At 27.0% G+C, this 16,934-nt stretch overlaps 2 long non-coding RNA genes across 3 annotated transcripts in view; both read right to left on the minus strand.

Moving 5' to 3' along the window:
- Positions 1 to 3,810: 3,810 nt before the first annotated feature.
- On the minus strand, positions 3,811 to 6,703 carry LOC113555806. Of its 2 annotated transcripts, none has more exons than XR_003405418.1 (5): positions 6,644 to 6,703; positions 6,417 to 6,515; positions 5,961 to 6,099; positions 4,986 to 5,124; positions 3,811 to 3,962 (listed from the first exon to the last, which is right to left on the minus strand). It is a non-coding gene; the product is annotated as an uncharacterized LOC113555806 (long non-coding RNA). The 2 variants fall into 2 exon arrangements; XR_003405419.1 differs by having other exon boundaries at positions 6,631 to 6,687.
- Positions 6,704 to 10,887: 4,184 nt separating this feature from the next.
- Positions 10,888 to 16,934, minus strand: part of LOC113556284 — a 107,048-nt gene continuing 101,001 nt past the window's right edge. Inside the window, exon 8 of the long non-coding RNA XR_003625222.1 lies at positions 10,888 to 11,039. This is a non-coding gene — a long non-coding RNA (uncharacterized LOC113556284). The remainder of the gene's footprint in view (positions 11,040 to 16,934) is intronic.

Raw genomic sequence — 16,934 nt, forward strand, 5'->3', positions numbered from 1 at the left:
ACCACAATCATGGATGAAAAACATCATATCAATTCGGATTAGAATATTCAACTTATTAGATTTTATCTCTGGCCGCCGAATTCAAAAATGTTTAATATTATAATATTTTCAGAAACAAATACAATTTCAAAACTGATTAACTGAGCATAATATAATGAAATAAATTTCCAATAATATTTTGTACTTTGTAAATTAAGCAGGCAGTTGTATAAATATCATGAGTCTTAATATAGATACATAGTAACTAGTAAGACAAAAGTCAAAAAGTAATAACATTAAACTATAGATGTATGTATTATTTAAGTGTTTAGATAGTTGCAGGTAAGCATTTATTATGCATTAATATTCTCCGGACTGTACAGTCCACTGGTTAACTAATTGAACTTAACGGTCGTATATGTTATATATCTTATACATATAACGATTCATTATTTGAATACTTAACAATGTAAATAAATCATAATAATTTATTTTTTATGTTCGATGTCCATAAAATTTAAATCTTTATCTCCTATAAATATTACCGAAGTTATATTGTGAAATTCAAAACAAATTACTACCAATCATACTAATATATTGCATATTAAATATACACATATAATTAAAACTAATAAATAATAAATGAAATGTTGTATTCGAGCAGATTTGAGTCTGAAGTGATCAGAAGTAATCTACTGACTGCGTCGTACATTTTAAAAATGATGGTCGTATCTCGTATAAACAACGAAATCGCTTAGGTACATATTAAATTCTTAACGCTAAACGAGGGATATAAACACTATAAACATTAAATAGATGTATTCTCTATATGATTTGATGAAAAACTATTTATATATAAACTATTTTTTATGCTGTTGGCGTAATTGCTAAACGTTGAAACCTTAACAAACATAAAACGTGTAAAAAAACAAAGTTCAAAAAGATACTTCGTTAAATCGTTATACGGTGGTATAGGTACCATACAGAAAATTATGCGTGTACGAAAAAACAAGCCATTCGATTTTTTAACCTTTATTAACCTTTCAAACTCGTCGTAGCATTTATGAGTCAGCACTCAAATTTCGAAAAGATTAAACAAAAACTCAAATTCAAAAAATTCGAAAAATACGTAAAATCTAAGTGCCAAAAATAAAAATATAATCGTAACTTCGCAACAAAACGTCCGATTCCTTTGGTTTTGGTAGCGTTCGAATTTTTACAAAAACGTCTAAACGATGCGTAGAAAAAAATCGCTCTAACCACCCAAAAATTAATTGTTTCGTGGCGACAAAGTCCAAAAACTGCAAAATCCTAATTTCCGACGCCAAAAATAGGGGTAAAAATGAATTCTACAGTGTCACCACGGGACGCCGATTTTGATCACAGACCTACGAAAAACTGAACTTGTGAACTTCAGAAACGTGGAACAAATATTAAACATTTTTTAAAATATCCATGGGGGGAGGGGCACAAGGAGCCATAGGACACTGCTACCACCGGAGGACTTTATGTAAAACGACTTTAAACAGAAATTTCCGTGAAGTAACTATGCCCCATACATCGAAACCCGGCCGAGTAACACTCGACTAAAAAATTCAAATTTCGGAATTCCAAGACCCCAATGTGGGGTAAAAACGGCATTTACGGTGTCCACGACAGATACCGCTTTTGATCAGCATCATCCAAAATACCAGAATCTTGAGTTTCAAACACGTCGAACGACCACTAAGGTTTTTCAAAAATATATTTGAGGGAAACAAATATTTATGCAAATATACAGTACTTATAACTTTTTTTTTTTATTTATTTATTTATTAAAATTAAAATGTTTCAGCATTTTATCATGCTATTACAAGTTTACTAACGTGTTCAATTACAAATAACAAATTACAATTACTAATATTTTTAGTTAGTGATATAGTGATATACATGCTAATGTTAGTTAATATTTATTTATTAGTGGTAATTTAAAATCGATCTTCGTCTTCGCTTGATTGTGATAGAAGGAGATCTTGGGGTAGACGTGGTTTTAAACGCCGATTTTTCGTTTTTTTTTTCCCAGGTTGTAGAACCGTGCGCCATCAGATGTATTGAGATTAGCATGAAAGTTTTTGAATTATATTTTTATCCAGTCTCGGATAAGAGGGATTCCCGTGACTTATAACTTTATACATAATAATAGTACTACTCATAGATAATGATGAAACACACTGCGAAATTAAGTATATTTACGCTATTACAAAGATGTTTAAAGTCTACCTTTTGTAACTTGTACCTACGTATAATAAGTAATATAGTTGTTTTATTTACATAGAATATTATATGACTTTGACGTTTGCAATTTGTGAATATATTTCGTACAAATTGTACCAAGTCGTAATTTTTCATAGTTTTTTTGTTGCTTTTGGTAATTTAAATGTAGAAGGTTCAGTATTATCATACCGTTTAGGGTGATGTTAAACTTTTATTACTGAAACACATAATTATATATGCAAACTTGCAGTAAGTAAATAAAATAAATATTTAAAAAAGTTTTATATTGTATAACATAACTTTTCTAAAACTTTGCATTTTACAACTCGTTATTTCAACACATGATATAATCTGTTGTTATGATATTCATCTATACATTTTGAGATTCAAATTGAAATACTAACATTTTTAATATTGGTTGTTTCGTTTCGAAATCTTCGAGGCTCAACGCATTGACACCTCCAGATCAAATTTCTGTTCTAAAGAATTTTGAATTTCAATTTTAAAACTAAGAAATTGCTAAAACCAAATTTCCTGCCAATTTTTTTTTTTAAACTGCACATTTAAATCACCATTTACCGTCTAAATAATTGAGTTGAAAAACTTTTACTAATCGGAAGACGCATCTAGGGACGAATTTGTGTCGGTCTTTGAACATTTTATCTAAAGGGGCCAGTATTAAAGGATTTAGTTTTGGAGTTTTGGATAACGTAATAACTAATAATAAATTGAGTTTTAACACAAAAATTTATGAACAATTTAGAATTTGGACAGTTACACTGTAACAAAGTCATAAATGAGTAGATAATTTTTATATAATATGCAATGGTTCGTGAGGAATAATATTGAACATTTTGAAAGTGCAGTAGGGTTGCCTATACAAAACACCTTCAAGTCTGCATGACAATATAATAAAATACATAATGCACTCAATTTCACTATTTGAGGTGTACTGTAAGATAAAATAATTAATAAAATAAATTATATCATAGAGATAGAATATTAGAAGAATCTACCAATATTCTATATTTCAAAAATAATTAAATTGTATAAAATTTGCCTATATAGACTGCTTCTATTGACAAAAAAAAAATCCGACAAACTGGCTATATTAATTAAGCATATGAATATATTATGATCACTAATATTTTTGAAAATATAAACAAAAAATAAGATCACAAATGTCCATAAAACTTTACTCATAAGTCATAAATTATTTTTATAACTAGGTATTAAAAACCTTTATTTTGATATTTATCAAAATCACAAAAAAAACACTAACTCTTTTCTTCTTAAAAGTTGTCTGTCCTGTATTTTTAAGTTTTGAAAATGTTACACATGATTTTTTATACGTAGTTGTAGTTCATAAGATTAAAATCATAAAATCTAGATATATAAAAAGATAATTATTTTTTATACACATTTCAAGTTCATATTTGATTGAAATCAAATATATAAACAAAGATGACTAATGATTTATAATTGAAAAATATTTGTGGGCATATAAAAATTTTAGAATATATTATTACATTTCATACATTTATTGGCCTTTAAAATGCATTTTATTTCTAATAAAAATGAATTTAACCATAAAATAATAAAAGTGAATTGCATAAAATTATTAGATTTATCGGAATCTTCTAGTCCAATATAAATGTAGGATGTTGAAACTTTTCAATGTGGTAAAAATGTTAATTCAGGTTTCAGCGAGCCTTGAAAGATCTGCTATACTGCAATCAGAAAAAATGTAGTCACTTAAAATGTGAAATTGGTGGAGAACAACATTAGAATACAGAGTTTTATACGCTGTTAAAAATATGAATTTAAAATACGAGTAAAAATTATCATATAAAAGCATGTTTTATAGTGTTTATAAAGTATTGGCTTAAATGAAATGTATGAAAGTAATTAATGCTAAATAAGAAACATATTCTCTATATAGTGGTTAAGGTTTCAAGATACTAAATTGAGAATTGAGTGTTTCATAAACCATAAAAAATTTGAATTTGTAATATACGTCAAAATTATCATATAAAAGCATGTTTTATAGAGTTTATGAAACATTGGCTTAAATGTAATGTATGAAAGTAATTAATGCTAAATAAGAAACATATTCTCTATCTAGTGGTAAAGGTTACAAGATATTAACATAAGAATTTATAATTTATAAGCAATTAAAAAAATGAATTTGTAAAATACTTCAAATTTACCATATAAAAACATGTTTTATAGTGTTTATAAAGTATTGGCTTAAATGAAATGTATGAAAGTAATTAATGCTAAATAAGAAACATATTCTCTATCTAGTGGTTAAGGTTTCAATATATTAACATGAGAATTGAATATTTTATAAGCAATTAAAAAAATGAATTTGTAAAATACGTCAAATTTACCATATAAAAACTTTTTTTATAGTATTTATGAAGTATTGGCTTTAATGAAATCTAAGAAAGTAATTAATGCTAAAAAAGAAACATATTCTCTTTCTACTGGTCAATGATTCAAAATACTAACTTGAGAATTGACTTTTCTATAAAAAGTTAAAAATAGGAATTTATAATTCTCATTAAAATTATCATATAAAACCATGTTTTATAATGTTTATGAAGTATCAGCATCAATGAAATACAAGGAATTAAGAATGCTAAATAAGAGTTATTCACTTAATTTATTGGTCTTGGTTTCATGATACTAACTTTTGTGTCACTAATATTAAGTTGCTATCAATTACATACAGTTATTATTAAACGTACCATGCAAAATACCATTATTATTATTATTATTATCAGTATTGTCTAGTCAAATTTCAACATGGGATGTCCAAATTTTCCCAAGTGCTAAAAACCATAATTCATGTTTCATCATGGCTTGAAAGATCTGCTGTACTGCAATCTGAAAAAATGTAGTCAGTTAAAATGTGAAATTGATGGAGTACAACATTAGAATACAGAGTTTTATACGCAGTTAATAATATGAATTTAAAATACGAGTCAAAATTATCATATAAAAGCATGTTATATAATGTTTATGAAACATTAACTTAAATGAAATGTATGAAAGTAATTAATGCTAAATAAGAAACATATTCTCTATATAGTGGTTAAGGTTTCAAGATACTAAATTGAGAATTGAGTGTTTCATAAACCATACAAAATTTGAATGTGTAATATAAGTCAAAATTATCATATAAAAGCATGTTTTATAGAGTTTATGAAACATTGGCTTAAATGTAATGTATGAAAATAATTAATGCTAAATCAGATCCATTTTTTTCTTTCTAGTGGTCAAAGTTTCAAGATACTAAATTGAGAATTGAGTGTTTTATAAGCCATAAAAAATTTGAATTTGTATTATACGTCAAAATTATTATATGAAAACATGTTTTATAGTGTTTTTGAGGTATCGGCTGAAATGAAATGAATGAAAGTAATTAATGCTGAATAAGAAACATATTCTTCATCTAGTGGTCAAGGTTTCACAATACTAACTTGAGAATTGACTTTTTTTTAAAAGTTAAAAATAGGAATTTATAATTCTCATTAAAATAATCATATAAAATCATGTTTTATAGTGTTTATGAAGTATCAGCATCAATAAAAATACAAGGAATTAAGAATGCTAAATAAGAATTATTCACTTAATTTATTGGTCTTGGTTTCATGATACTAACTTTTTGTGTCACTAATATTAAGTTGCTATCAATTACATACAGTTATTATTAAACGTACCATGCAAAATACCATTATTATTATTATTATTATCAGTATTGTCTAGTCAAATTTCAACATGGGATGTCCAAATTTTCCCAAGTGCTAAAAACGATAATTCATGTTTCATCATGGCTTGAAAGATCTGCTGTACTGCAATCTGAAAAAATGTAGTCAGTTATAATGTGAAATTGATGGAGTACAACATTAGAATACAGAGTTTTATACGCAGTTAATAATATGAATTTAAAATACGAGTCAAAATTATCATATAAAAGCATGTTTTATAATGTTTATGAAGTATCAGCATCAATCAAATACATGGAAGTTAATAATGCTAAATAAGAATCATTTACTTAATCTAATGGTAAGGGTTTCATAACATTAACTTTTTGTTACACTTCTATTATGTTGCTATCAATTACATTCATTTAACATTACACGTACCGTGCAAAACACCATTATTAATATTAATACCTTCTAATCCATATTAAACATAGGATGTTGAAACTATTCCAAGCGCTAAAAATGTTAATTCATGCTCAGCAACCGTTGAGTGATCTGTTGCACTGCAATCTGAAAAATATGAAAGTTAATAATGGTAAATAAGCATCATTACTTAATCTAATGGTCAAGGTTACATGACTTTTAGTAACACTACTATTAATTGAATCACAATTATATTCTATACCCATTACTCGTACTTTGCATAAAACCATTATTATTATCAGTATCGTCTAGTCCATTTTCAACGTAGGATGTTGTAACTTTGTCAAGTGTTTAAAACGTTAATTCATGTCTTAGCAGTCCTTGAGTGATCTGCTGTACTGCCATCTAAAAAAAATTGTCGGTTAAATATGTATAATGGTTGGAGGATAAAATGTCAATACTACACACCATAAAGAGATCGAAAGTCTGTTTATGACAACTAGTACGTGGACAACGGTGAATAATTCAGAAATGGAAATAATCAAACAAAAACTAACAGACAAACTTCATTCCTATTTCAAAATACTTGAAAACAATTTAAAGTTGAAATTTAAATACAAATACGAATATAAAACTGCAAAAAGATATGAAACATAAATCAGACAGTAAATACAAACGATTATATCAATAGATAAACAATGTTTTATATCACTAAACCACAATCATGGATGAAAAACATCATATCAATTCGGATTAGAATATTCAACTTATTAGATTTTATCTCTGGCCGCCGAATTCAAAAATGTTTAATATTATAATATTTTCAGAAACAAATACAATTTCAAAACTGATTAACTGAGCATAATATAATGAAATAAATTTCCAATAATATTTTGTACTTTGTAAATTAAGCAGGCAGTTGTATAAATATCATGAGTCTTAATATAGATACATAGTAACTAGTAAGACAAAAGTCAAAAAGTAATAACATTAAACTATAGATGTATGTATTATTTAAGTGTTTAGATAGTTGCAGGTAAGCATTTATTATGCATTAATATTCTCCGGACTGTACAGTCCACTGGTTAACTAATTGAACTTAACGGTCGTATATGTTATATATCTTATACATATAACGATTCATTATTTGAATACTTAACAATGTAAATAAATCATAATAATTTATTTTTTATGTTCGATGTCCATAAAATTTAAATCTTTATCTCCTATAAATATTACCGAAGTTATATTGTGAAATTCAAAACAAATTACTACCAATCATACTAATATATTGCATATTAAATATACACATATAATTAAAACTAATAAATAATAAATGAAATGTTGTATTCGAGCAGATTTGAGTCTGAAGTGATCAGAAGTAATCTACTGACTGCGTCGTACATTTTAAAAATGATGGTCGTATCTCGTATAAACAACGAAATCGCTTAGGTACATATTAAATTCTTAACGCTAAACGAGGGATATAAACACTATAAACATTAAATAGATGTATTCTCTATATGATTTGATGAAAACTATATATAACTATTTTTTATGCTGTTGGCGTAATTGCTAAACGTTGAAACCTTAACAAACATAAAACGTGTAAAAAAACAAAGTTCAAAAAGATACTTCGTTAAATCGTTATACGGTGGTATAGGTACCATACAGAAAATTATGCGTGTACGAAAAAACAAGCCATTCGATTTTTTAACCTTTATTAACCTTTCAAACTCGTCGTAGCATTTATGAGTCAGCACTCAAATTTCGAAAAGATTAAACAAAAACTCAAATTCAAAAAATTCGAAAAATACGTAAAATCTAAGTGCCAAAAATAAAAATATAATCGTAACTTCGCAACAAAACGTCCGATTCCTTTGGTTTTGGTAGCGTTCGAATTTTTACAAAAACGTCTAAACGATGCGTAGAAAAAAATCGCTCTAACCACCCAAAAATTAATTGTTTCGTGGCGACAAAGTCCAAAAACTGCAAAATCCTAATTTCCGACGCCAAAAATAGGGGTAAAAATGAATTCTACAGTGTCACCACGGGACGCCGATTTTGATCACAGACCTACGAAAAACTGAACTTGTGAACTTCAGAAACGTGGAACAAATATTAAACATTTTTTAAAATATCCATGGGGGGAGGGGCACAAGGAGCCATAGGACACTGCTACCACCGGAGGACTTTATGTAAAACGACTTTAAACAGAAATTTCCGTGAAGTAACTATGCCCCATACATCGAAACCCGGCCGAGTAACACTCGACTAAAAAATTCAAATTTCGGAATTCCAAGACCCCAATGTGGGGTAAAAACGGCATTTACGGTGTCCACGACAGATACCGCTTTTGATCAGCATCATCCAAAATACCAGAATCTTGAGTTTCAAACACGTCGAACGACCACTAAGGTTTTTCAAAAATATATTTGAGGGAAACAAATATTTATGCAAATATACAGTACTTATAACTTTTTTTTTTTTATTTATTTATTTATTAAAATTAAAATGTTTCAGCATTTTATCATGCTATTACAAGTTTACTAACGTGTTCAATTACAAATAACAAATTACAATTACTAATATTTTTAGTTAGTGATATAGTGATATACATGCTAATGTTAGTTAATATTTATTTATTAGTGGTAATTTAAAATCGATCTTCGTCTTCGCTTGATTGTGATAGAAGGAGATCTTGGGTAGACGTGGTTTTAAACGCCGATTTTTCGTTTTTTTTTTCCCAGGTTGTAGAACCGTGCGCCATCAGATGTATTGAGATTAGCATGAAAGTTTTTGAATTATATTTTTATCCAGTCTCGGATAAGAGGGATTCCCGTGAGTTACAACTTTATACATAATAATAGTACTACTCATAGATAATGATGAAACACACTGCGAAATTAAGTATATTTACGCTATTACAAAGATGTTTAAAGTCTACCTTTTGTAACTTGTACCTACGTATAATAAGTAATATAGTTGTTTTATTTACATAGAATATTATATGACTTTGACGTTTGCAATTTGTGAATATATTTCGTACAAATTGTACCAAGTCGTAATTTTTCATAGTTTTTTTGTTGCTTTTGGTAATTTAAATGTAGAAGGTTCAGTATTATCATACCGTTTAGGGTGATGTTAAACTTTTATTACTGAAACACATAATTATATATGCAAACTTGCAGTAAGTAAATAAAATAAATATTTAAAAAAGTTTTATATTGTATAACATAACTTTTCTAAAACTTTGCATTTTACAACTCGTTATTTCAACACATGATATAATCTGTTGTTATGATATTCATCTATACATTTTGAGATTCAAATTGAAATACTAACATTTTTAATATTGGTTGTTTCGTTTCGAAATCTTCGAGGCTCAACGCATTGACACCTCAAGATCAAATTTCTGTTCTAAAGAATTTTGAATTTCAATTTTAAAACTAAGAAATTGCTAAAACCAAATTTCCTGCCAATTTTTTTTTTAAACTGCACATTTAAATCACCATTTACCGTCTAAATAATTGAGTTGAAAAACTTTTACTAATCGGAAGACGCATCTAGGGACGAATTTGTGTCGGTCTTTGAACATTTTATCTAAAGGGGCCAGTATTAAAGGATTTAGTTTTGGAGTTTTGGATAACGTAATAACTAATAATAAATTGAGTTTTAACACAAAAATTTATGAACAATTTAGAATTTGGACAGTTACACTGTAACAAAGTCATAAATGAGTAGATAATTTTTATATAATATGCAATGGTTCGTGAGGAATAATATTGAACATTTTGAAAGTGCAGTAGGGTTGCCTATACAAAACACCTTCAAGTCTGCATGACAATATAATAAAATACATAATGCACTCAATTTCACTATTTGAGGTGTACTGTAAGATAAAATAATTAATAAAATAAATTATATCATAGAGATAGAATATTAGAAGAATCTACCAATATTCTATATTTCAAAAATAATTAAATTGTATAAAATTTGCCTATATAGACTGCTTCTATTGACAAAAAAAAAATCCGACAAACTGGCTATATTAATTAAGCATATGAATATATTATGATCACTAATATTTTTGAAAATATAAACAAAAAATAAGATCACAAATGTCCATAAAACTTTACTCATAAGTCATAAATTATTTTTATAACTAGGTATTAAAAACCTTTATTTTGATATTTATCAAAATCACAAAAAAAAACACTAACTCTTTTCTTCTTAAAAGTTGTCTGTCCTGTATTTTTAAGTTTTGAAAATGTTACACATGATTTTTTATACGTAGTTGTAGTTCATAAGATTAAAATCATAAAATCTAGATATATAAAAAGATAATTATTTTTTATACACATTTCAAGTTCATATTTGATTGAAATCAAATATATAAACAAAGATGACTAATGATTTATAATTGAAAAATATTTGTGGGCATATAAAAATTTTAGAATATATTATTACATTTCATACATTTATTGGCCTTTAAAATGCATTTTATTTCTAATAAAAATGAATTTAACCATAAAATAATAAAAGTGAATTGCATAAAATTATTAGATTTATCGGAATCTTCTAGTCCAATATAAATGTAGGATGTTGAAACTTTTCAATGTGGTAAAAATGTTAATTCAGGTTTCAGCGAGCCTTGAAAGATCTGCTATACTGCAATCAGAAAAAATGTAGTCACTTAAAATGTGAAATTGGTGGAGAACAACATTAGAATACAGAGTTTTATACGCTGTTAAAAATATGAATTTAAAATACGAGTAAAAATTATCATATAAAAGCATGTTTTATAGTGTTTATAAAGTATTGGCTTAAATGAAATGTATGAAAGTAATTAATGCTAAATAAGAAACATATTCTCTATATAGTGGTTAAGGTTTCAAGATACTAAATTGAGAATTGAGTGTTTCATAAACCATAAAAAATTTGAATTTGTAATATACGTCAAAATTATCATATAAAAGCATGTTTTATAGAGTTTATGAAACATTGGCTTAAATGTAATGTATGAATGTAATTAATGCTAAATAAGAAACATATTCTCTATCTAGTGGTTAAGGTTACAAGATATTAACATAAGAATTTATAATTTATAAGCAATTAAAAAAGGAATTTGTAAAATACTTCAAATTTACCATATAAAAACATGTTTTATAGTGTTTATAAAGTATTGGCTTAAATGAAATGTATGAAAGTAATTAATGCTAAATAAGAAACATATTCTCTATCTAGTGGTTAAGGTTTCAATATATTAACATGAGAATTGAATATTTTATAAGCAATTAAAAAAATGAATTTGTAAAATACGTCAAATTTACCATATAAAAACATGTTTTATAGTGTTTATAAAGTATTGGCTTAAATGAAATGTATGAAAGTGATTAATGCTAAATAAGAAACATATTCTCTATCTAGTGGTTAAGGTTTCAATATATTAACATGAGAATTGAATATTTTATAAGCAATTAAAAAAATGAATTAGTAAAATACGTCAAATTTACCATATAAAAACATGTTTTATAGTGTTTATAAAGTATTGGCTTAAAAGAAATGTATGAAAGTAATTAATGCTAAATAAGAAACATATTCTCTTTCTACTGGTCAATGATTCAAAATACTAACTTGAGAATTGACTTTTCTATAAAAAGTTAAAAATAGGAATTTATAATTCTCATTAAAATTATCATATAAAACCATGTTTTATAATGTTTATGAAGTATCAGCATCAATGAAATACAAGGAATTAAGAATGCTAAATAAGAATTATTCACTTAATTTATTGGTCTTGGTTTCATGATACTAACTTTTTGTGTCACTAATATTAAGTTGCTATCAATTACATACAGTTATTATTAAACGTACCATGCAAAATACCATTATTATTATTATTATTATCAGTATTGTCTAGTCAAATTTCAACATGGGATGTCCAAATTTTCCCAAGTGCTAAAAACCATAATTCATGTTTCATCATGGCTTGAAAGATCTGCTGTACTGCAATCTGAAAAAATGTAGTCAGTTAAAATGTGAAATTGATGGAGTACAACATTAGAATACAGAGTTTTATACGCAGTTAATAATATGAATTTAAAATACGAGTCAAAATTATCATATAAAAGCATGTTATATAATGTTTATGAAACATTAACTTAAATGAAATGTATGAAAGTAATTAATGCTAAATAAGAAACCATTCTCTATATAGTGTTAAGGTTTCAAGATACTAATTGAGAATGAGTGTTTCATAACCATACAAATTTGAATGTGTAATATAAGTCAAAATATCATATAAAAGCATGTTTTATAGAGTTATGAAACATTGGCTTAAATAATGTATGAAAATAATTAATGCTAAATCGATCCATTTTTTCTTCTAGTGGTCAAGTTTCAAGATACTAAATTGAGAATGAGTGTTTCATAAACCATACAAAATTTGAATTTGTAATATACGTCAAAATTATCATATAAAATCATGTTTTATAGAGTTATGAAACATTGGCTTAAATGTAATGTATGAAAATAATTAATGCAATCAGATCCATTTTTCTTTCTAGTGGTCAAAGTTTCAAGATACTAAATTGAGAATTGAGTGTTTTATAAGCCATAAAAAATTGATTTGTATTATACGTCAAAATTATTATATGAAAACATGTTTTATAGTGTTTTTGAGGTATCGGCTGAAATGAAATGAATGAAAGTAATTAATGCTGAATAAGAAACATATTCTTCATCTAGTGGTCAAGGTTTCACAATACTAACTTGAGAATTGACTTTTTTTAAAAAGTTAAAAATAGGAATTTATAATTCTCATTAAAATAATCATATAAAATCATGTTTTATAGTGTTTATGAAGTATCAGCATCAATAAAAATACAAGGAATTAAGAATGCTAAATAAGAATTATTCACTTAATTTATTGGTCTTGGTTTCATGATACTAACTTTTTGTGTCACTAATATTAAGTTGCTATCAATTACATACAGTTATTATTAAACGTACCATGCAAAATACCATTATTATTATTATTATTATCAGTATTGTCTAGTCAAATTTCAACATGGGATGTCCAAATTTTCCCAAGTGCTAAAAACGATAATTCATGTTTCATCATGGCTTGAAAGATCTGCTGTACTGCAATCTGAAAAAATGTAGTCAGTTATAATGTGAAATTGATGGAGTACAACATTAGAATACAGAGTTTTATACGCAGTTAATAATATGAATTTAAAATACGAGTCAAAATTATCATATAAAAGCATGTTTTATAATGTTTATGAAGTATCAGCATCAATCAAATACATGGAAGTTAATAATGCTAAATAAGAATCATTTACTTAATCTAATGGTAAGGGTTTCATAACATTAACTTTTTGTTACACTTCTATTATGTTGCTATCAATTACATTCATTTAACATTACACGTACCGTGCAAAACACCATTATTAATATTAATACCTTCTAATCCATATTAAACATAGGATGTGAAACTATTCCAAGCGCTAAAAATGTTAATTCATGCTCAGCAACCGTTGAGTGATCTGTTGCACTGCAATCTGAAAAATATGAAAGTTAATAATGGTAAATAAGCATCATTACTTAATCTAATGGTCAAGGTTACATGACTTTTAGTAACACTACTATTAATTGAATCACAATTATATTCTATACCCATTACTCGTACTTTGCATAAAACCATTATTATTATCAGTATCGTCTAGTCCATTTCAACGTAGGATGTTGTAACTTTGTCAAGTGTTTAAAACGTTAATTCATGTCTTAGCAGTCCTTGAGTGATCTGCTGTACTGCCATCTAAAAAAAATTGTCGGTTAAATATGTATAATGGTTGGAGGATAAAATGTCAATACTACACACCATAAAGAGATCGAAAGTCTGTTTATGACAACTAGTACGTGGACAACGGTGAATAATTCAGAAATGGAAATAATCAAACAAAAACTAACAGACAAACTTCATTCCTATTTCAAAATACTTGAAAACAATTTAAAGTTGAAATTTAAATACAAATACGAATATAAAACTGCAAAAAGATATGAAACATAAATCAGACAGTAAATACAAACGATTATATCAATAGATAAACAATGTTTTATATCACTAAACCACAATCATGGATGAAAAAACATCATATCAATTCGGATTAGAATATTCAACTTATTAGATTTTATCTCTGGCCGCCGAATTCAAAAATGTTTAATATTATAATATTTTCAGAAACAAATACAATTTCAAAACTGATTAACTGAGCATAATATAATGAAATAAATTTCCAATAATATTTTGTACTTTGTAATTAAGCAGGCAGTTGTATAAATATCATGAGTCTTAATATAGATACATAGTAACTAGTAAGACAAAAGTCAAAAAGTAATAACATTAAACTATAGATGTATGTATTATTTAAGTGTTTAGATAGTTGCAGGTAAGCATTTATTATGCATTAATATTCTCCGGACTGTACAGTCCACTGGTTAACTAATTGAACTAACGGTTCGTATATGTTATATATCTTATACATATAACGATTCATTATTTGAATACTTAACAATGTAAATAAATCATAATAATTTATTTTTTATGTTCGATGTCCATAAAATTTAAATCTTTATCTCCTATAAATATTACCGAAGTTATATTGTGAAATTCAAAACAAATTACTACCAATCATACTAATATATTGCATATTAAATATACACATATAATTAAACTAATAAATAATAAATGAAATGTTGTATTCGAGCAGATTTGAGTCTGAAGTGATCAGAAGTAATCTACTGACTGCGTCGTACATTTTAAAAATGATGGTCGTATCTCGTATAAACAACGAAATCGCTTAGGTACATATTAAATTCTTAACGCTAAACGAGGGATATAAAACACTATAAACATTAAATAGATGTATTCTCTATATGATTTGATGAAAAACTATTTATATATAACTATTTTTATGCTGTTGGCGTAATTGCTAAACGTTGAAACCTTAACAAACATAAAACGTGTAAAAAAACAAGTTCAAAAAGATACTTCGTTAAATCGTTATACGGTGGTATAGGTACCATACAGAAAATTATGCGTGTACGAAAAAACAAGCCATTCGATTTTTAACCTTTATTAACCTTTCAAACTCGTCGTAGCATTTATGAGTCAGCACTCAAATTCGAAAAGATTAAACAAAAACTCAAATTCAAAAAATTCGAAAAATACGTAAAATCTAAGTGCCAAAAATAAAAATATAATCGTAACTTCGCAACAAAACGTCCGATTCCTTTGGTTTTGGTAGCGTTCGAATTTTTACAAAAACGTCTAAACGATGCGTAGAAAAAAATCGCTCTAACCACCCAAAAATTAATTGTTTCGTGGCGACAAAGAAAAAAACTGCAAAATCCTAATTTCCGACGCCAAAAATAGGGGTAAAAATGAATTCTACAGTGTCACCACGGGACGCCGATTTTGATCACAGACCTACGAAAAACTGAACTTGTGAACTTCAGAAAGGAACAAATATTAAACATTTTTAAAATATCCATGGGGGGAGGGGCACAAGGAGCCATAGGACACTGCTACCACCGGAGGACTTTATGTAAAACGACTTAAACAGAAATTTCCGTGAAGTAACTATGCCCCATACATCGAAACCCGCCGCCGAGTAACACTCGACTAAAAAATTCAAATTTCGGAATTCCAAGACCCCAATGTGGGGTAAAAAAACGGCATTTACGGTGTCCACGACAGATACCGCTTTTGATCAGCATCCAAAATACCCAGAATCTTGAGTTTCAAACACGTCGAACGACCACTAAGGTTTTTCAAAAATATATTTGAGGGAAACAAATATTTATGCAAATATACAGTACTTATAACTTTTTTTTTTTATTTATTTATTTATTAAAATTAAAATGTTTCAGCATTTTATCATGCTATTACAAGTTTACTAACGTGTTCAATTACAAATAACAAATTACAATTACTAATATTTTTAGTTAGTGATATAGTGATATACATGCTAATGTTAGTTAATATTATATTAGTGGTAATTTAAAATCGATCTTCGTCTTCGCTTGATTGTGATAGAAGGAGATCTTGGGGTAGACGTGGTTTTTAAACGCCGATTTTTCGTTTTTTTTTCCCAGGTTGTAGAACCGTGCGCCATCAGATGTATTGAGATTAGCATGAAAGTTTTTGAATTATATTTTTATCCAGTCTCGGATAAGAGGGATTCCCGTGAGTTACAACTTTATACATAATAATAGTACTACTCATAGATAATGATGAAACACACTGCGAAATTAAGTATATTTACGCTATTACAAAGATGTTTAAAGTCTACCTTTTGTAACTGTACCTACGTATAATAAGTAATATAGTTGTTTTATTTACATAGAATATTATATGACTTTGACGTTTGCAATTTGTGAATATATTTCGTACAAATTGTACCAAGTCGTAATTTTTCATAGTTTTTTGTTGCTTTTGGTAATTTAAATGTAGAAGGTTCAGTATTATCATACCGTTTAGGGTGATGTTAAACTTTT

The sequence above is a fragment of the Rhopalosiphum maidis genome, chromosome 3 (genome assembly GCF_003676215.2).
Source record: "Rhopalosiphum maidis isolate BTI-1 chromosome 3, ASM367621v3, whole genome shotgun sequence".
Classification (NCBI taxonomy): Eukaryota; Metazoa; Arthropoda; class Insecta; order Hemiptera; family Aphididae; genus Rhopalosiphum; species Rhopalosiphum maidis.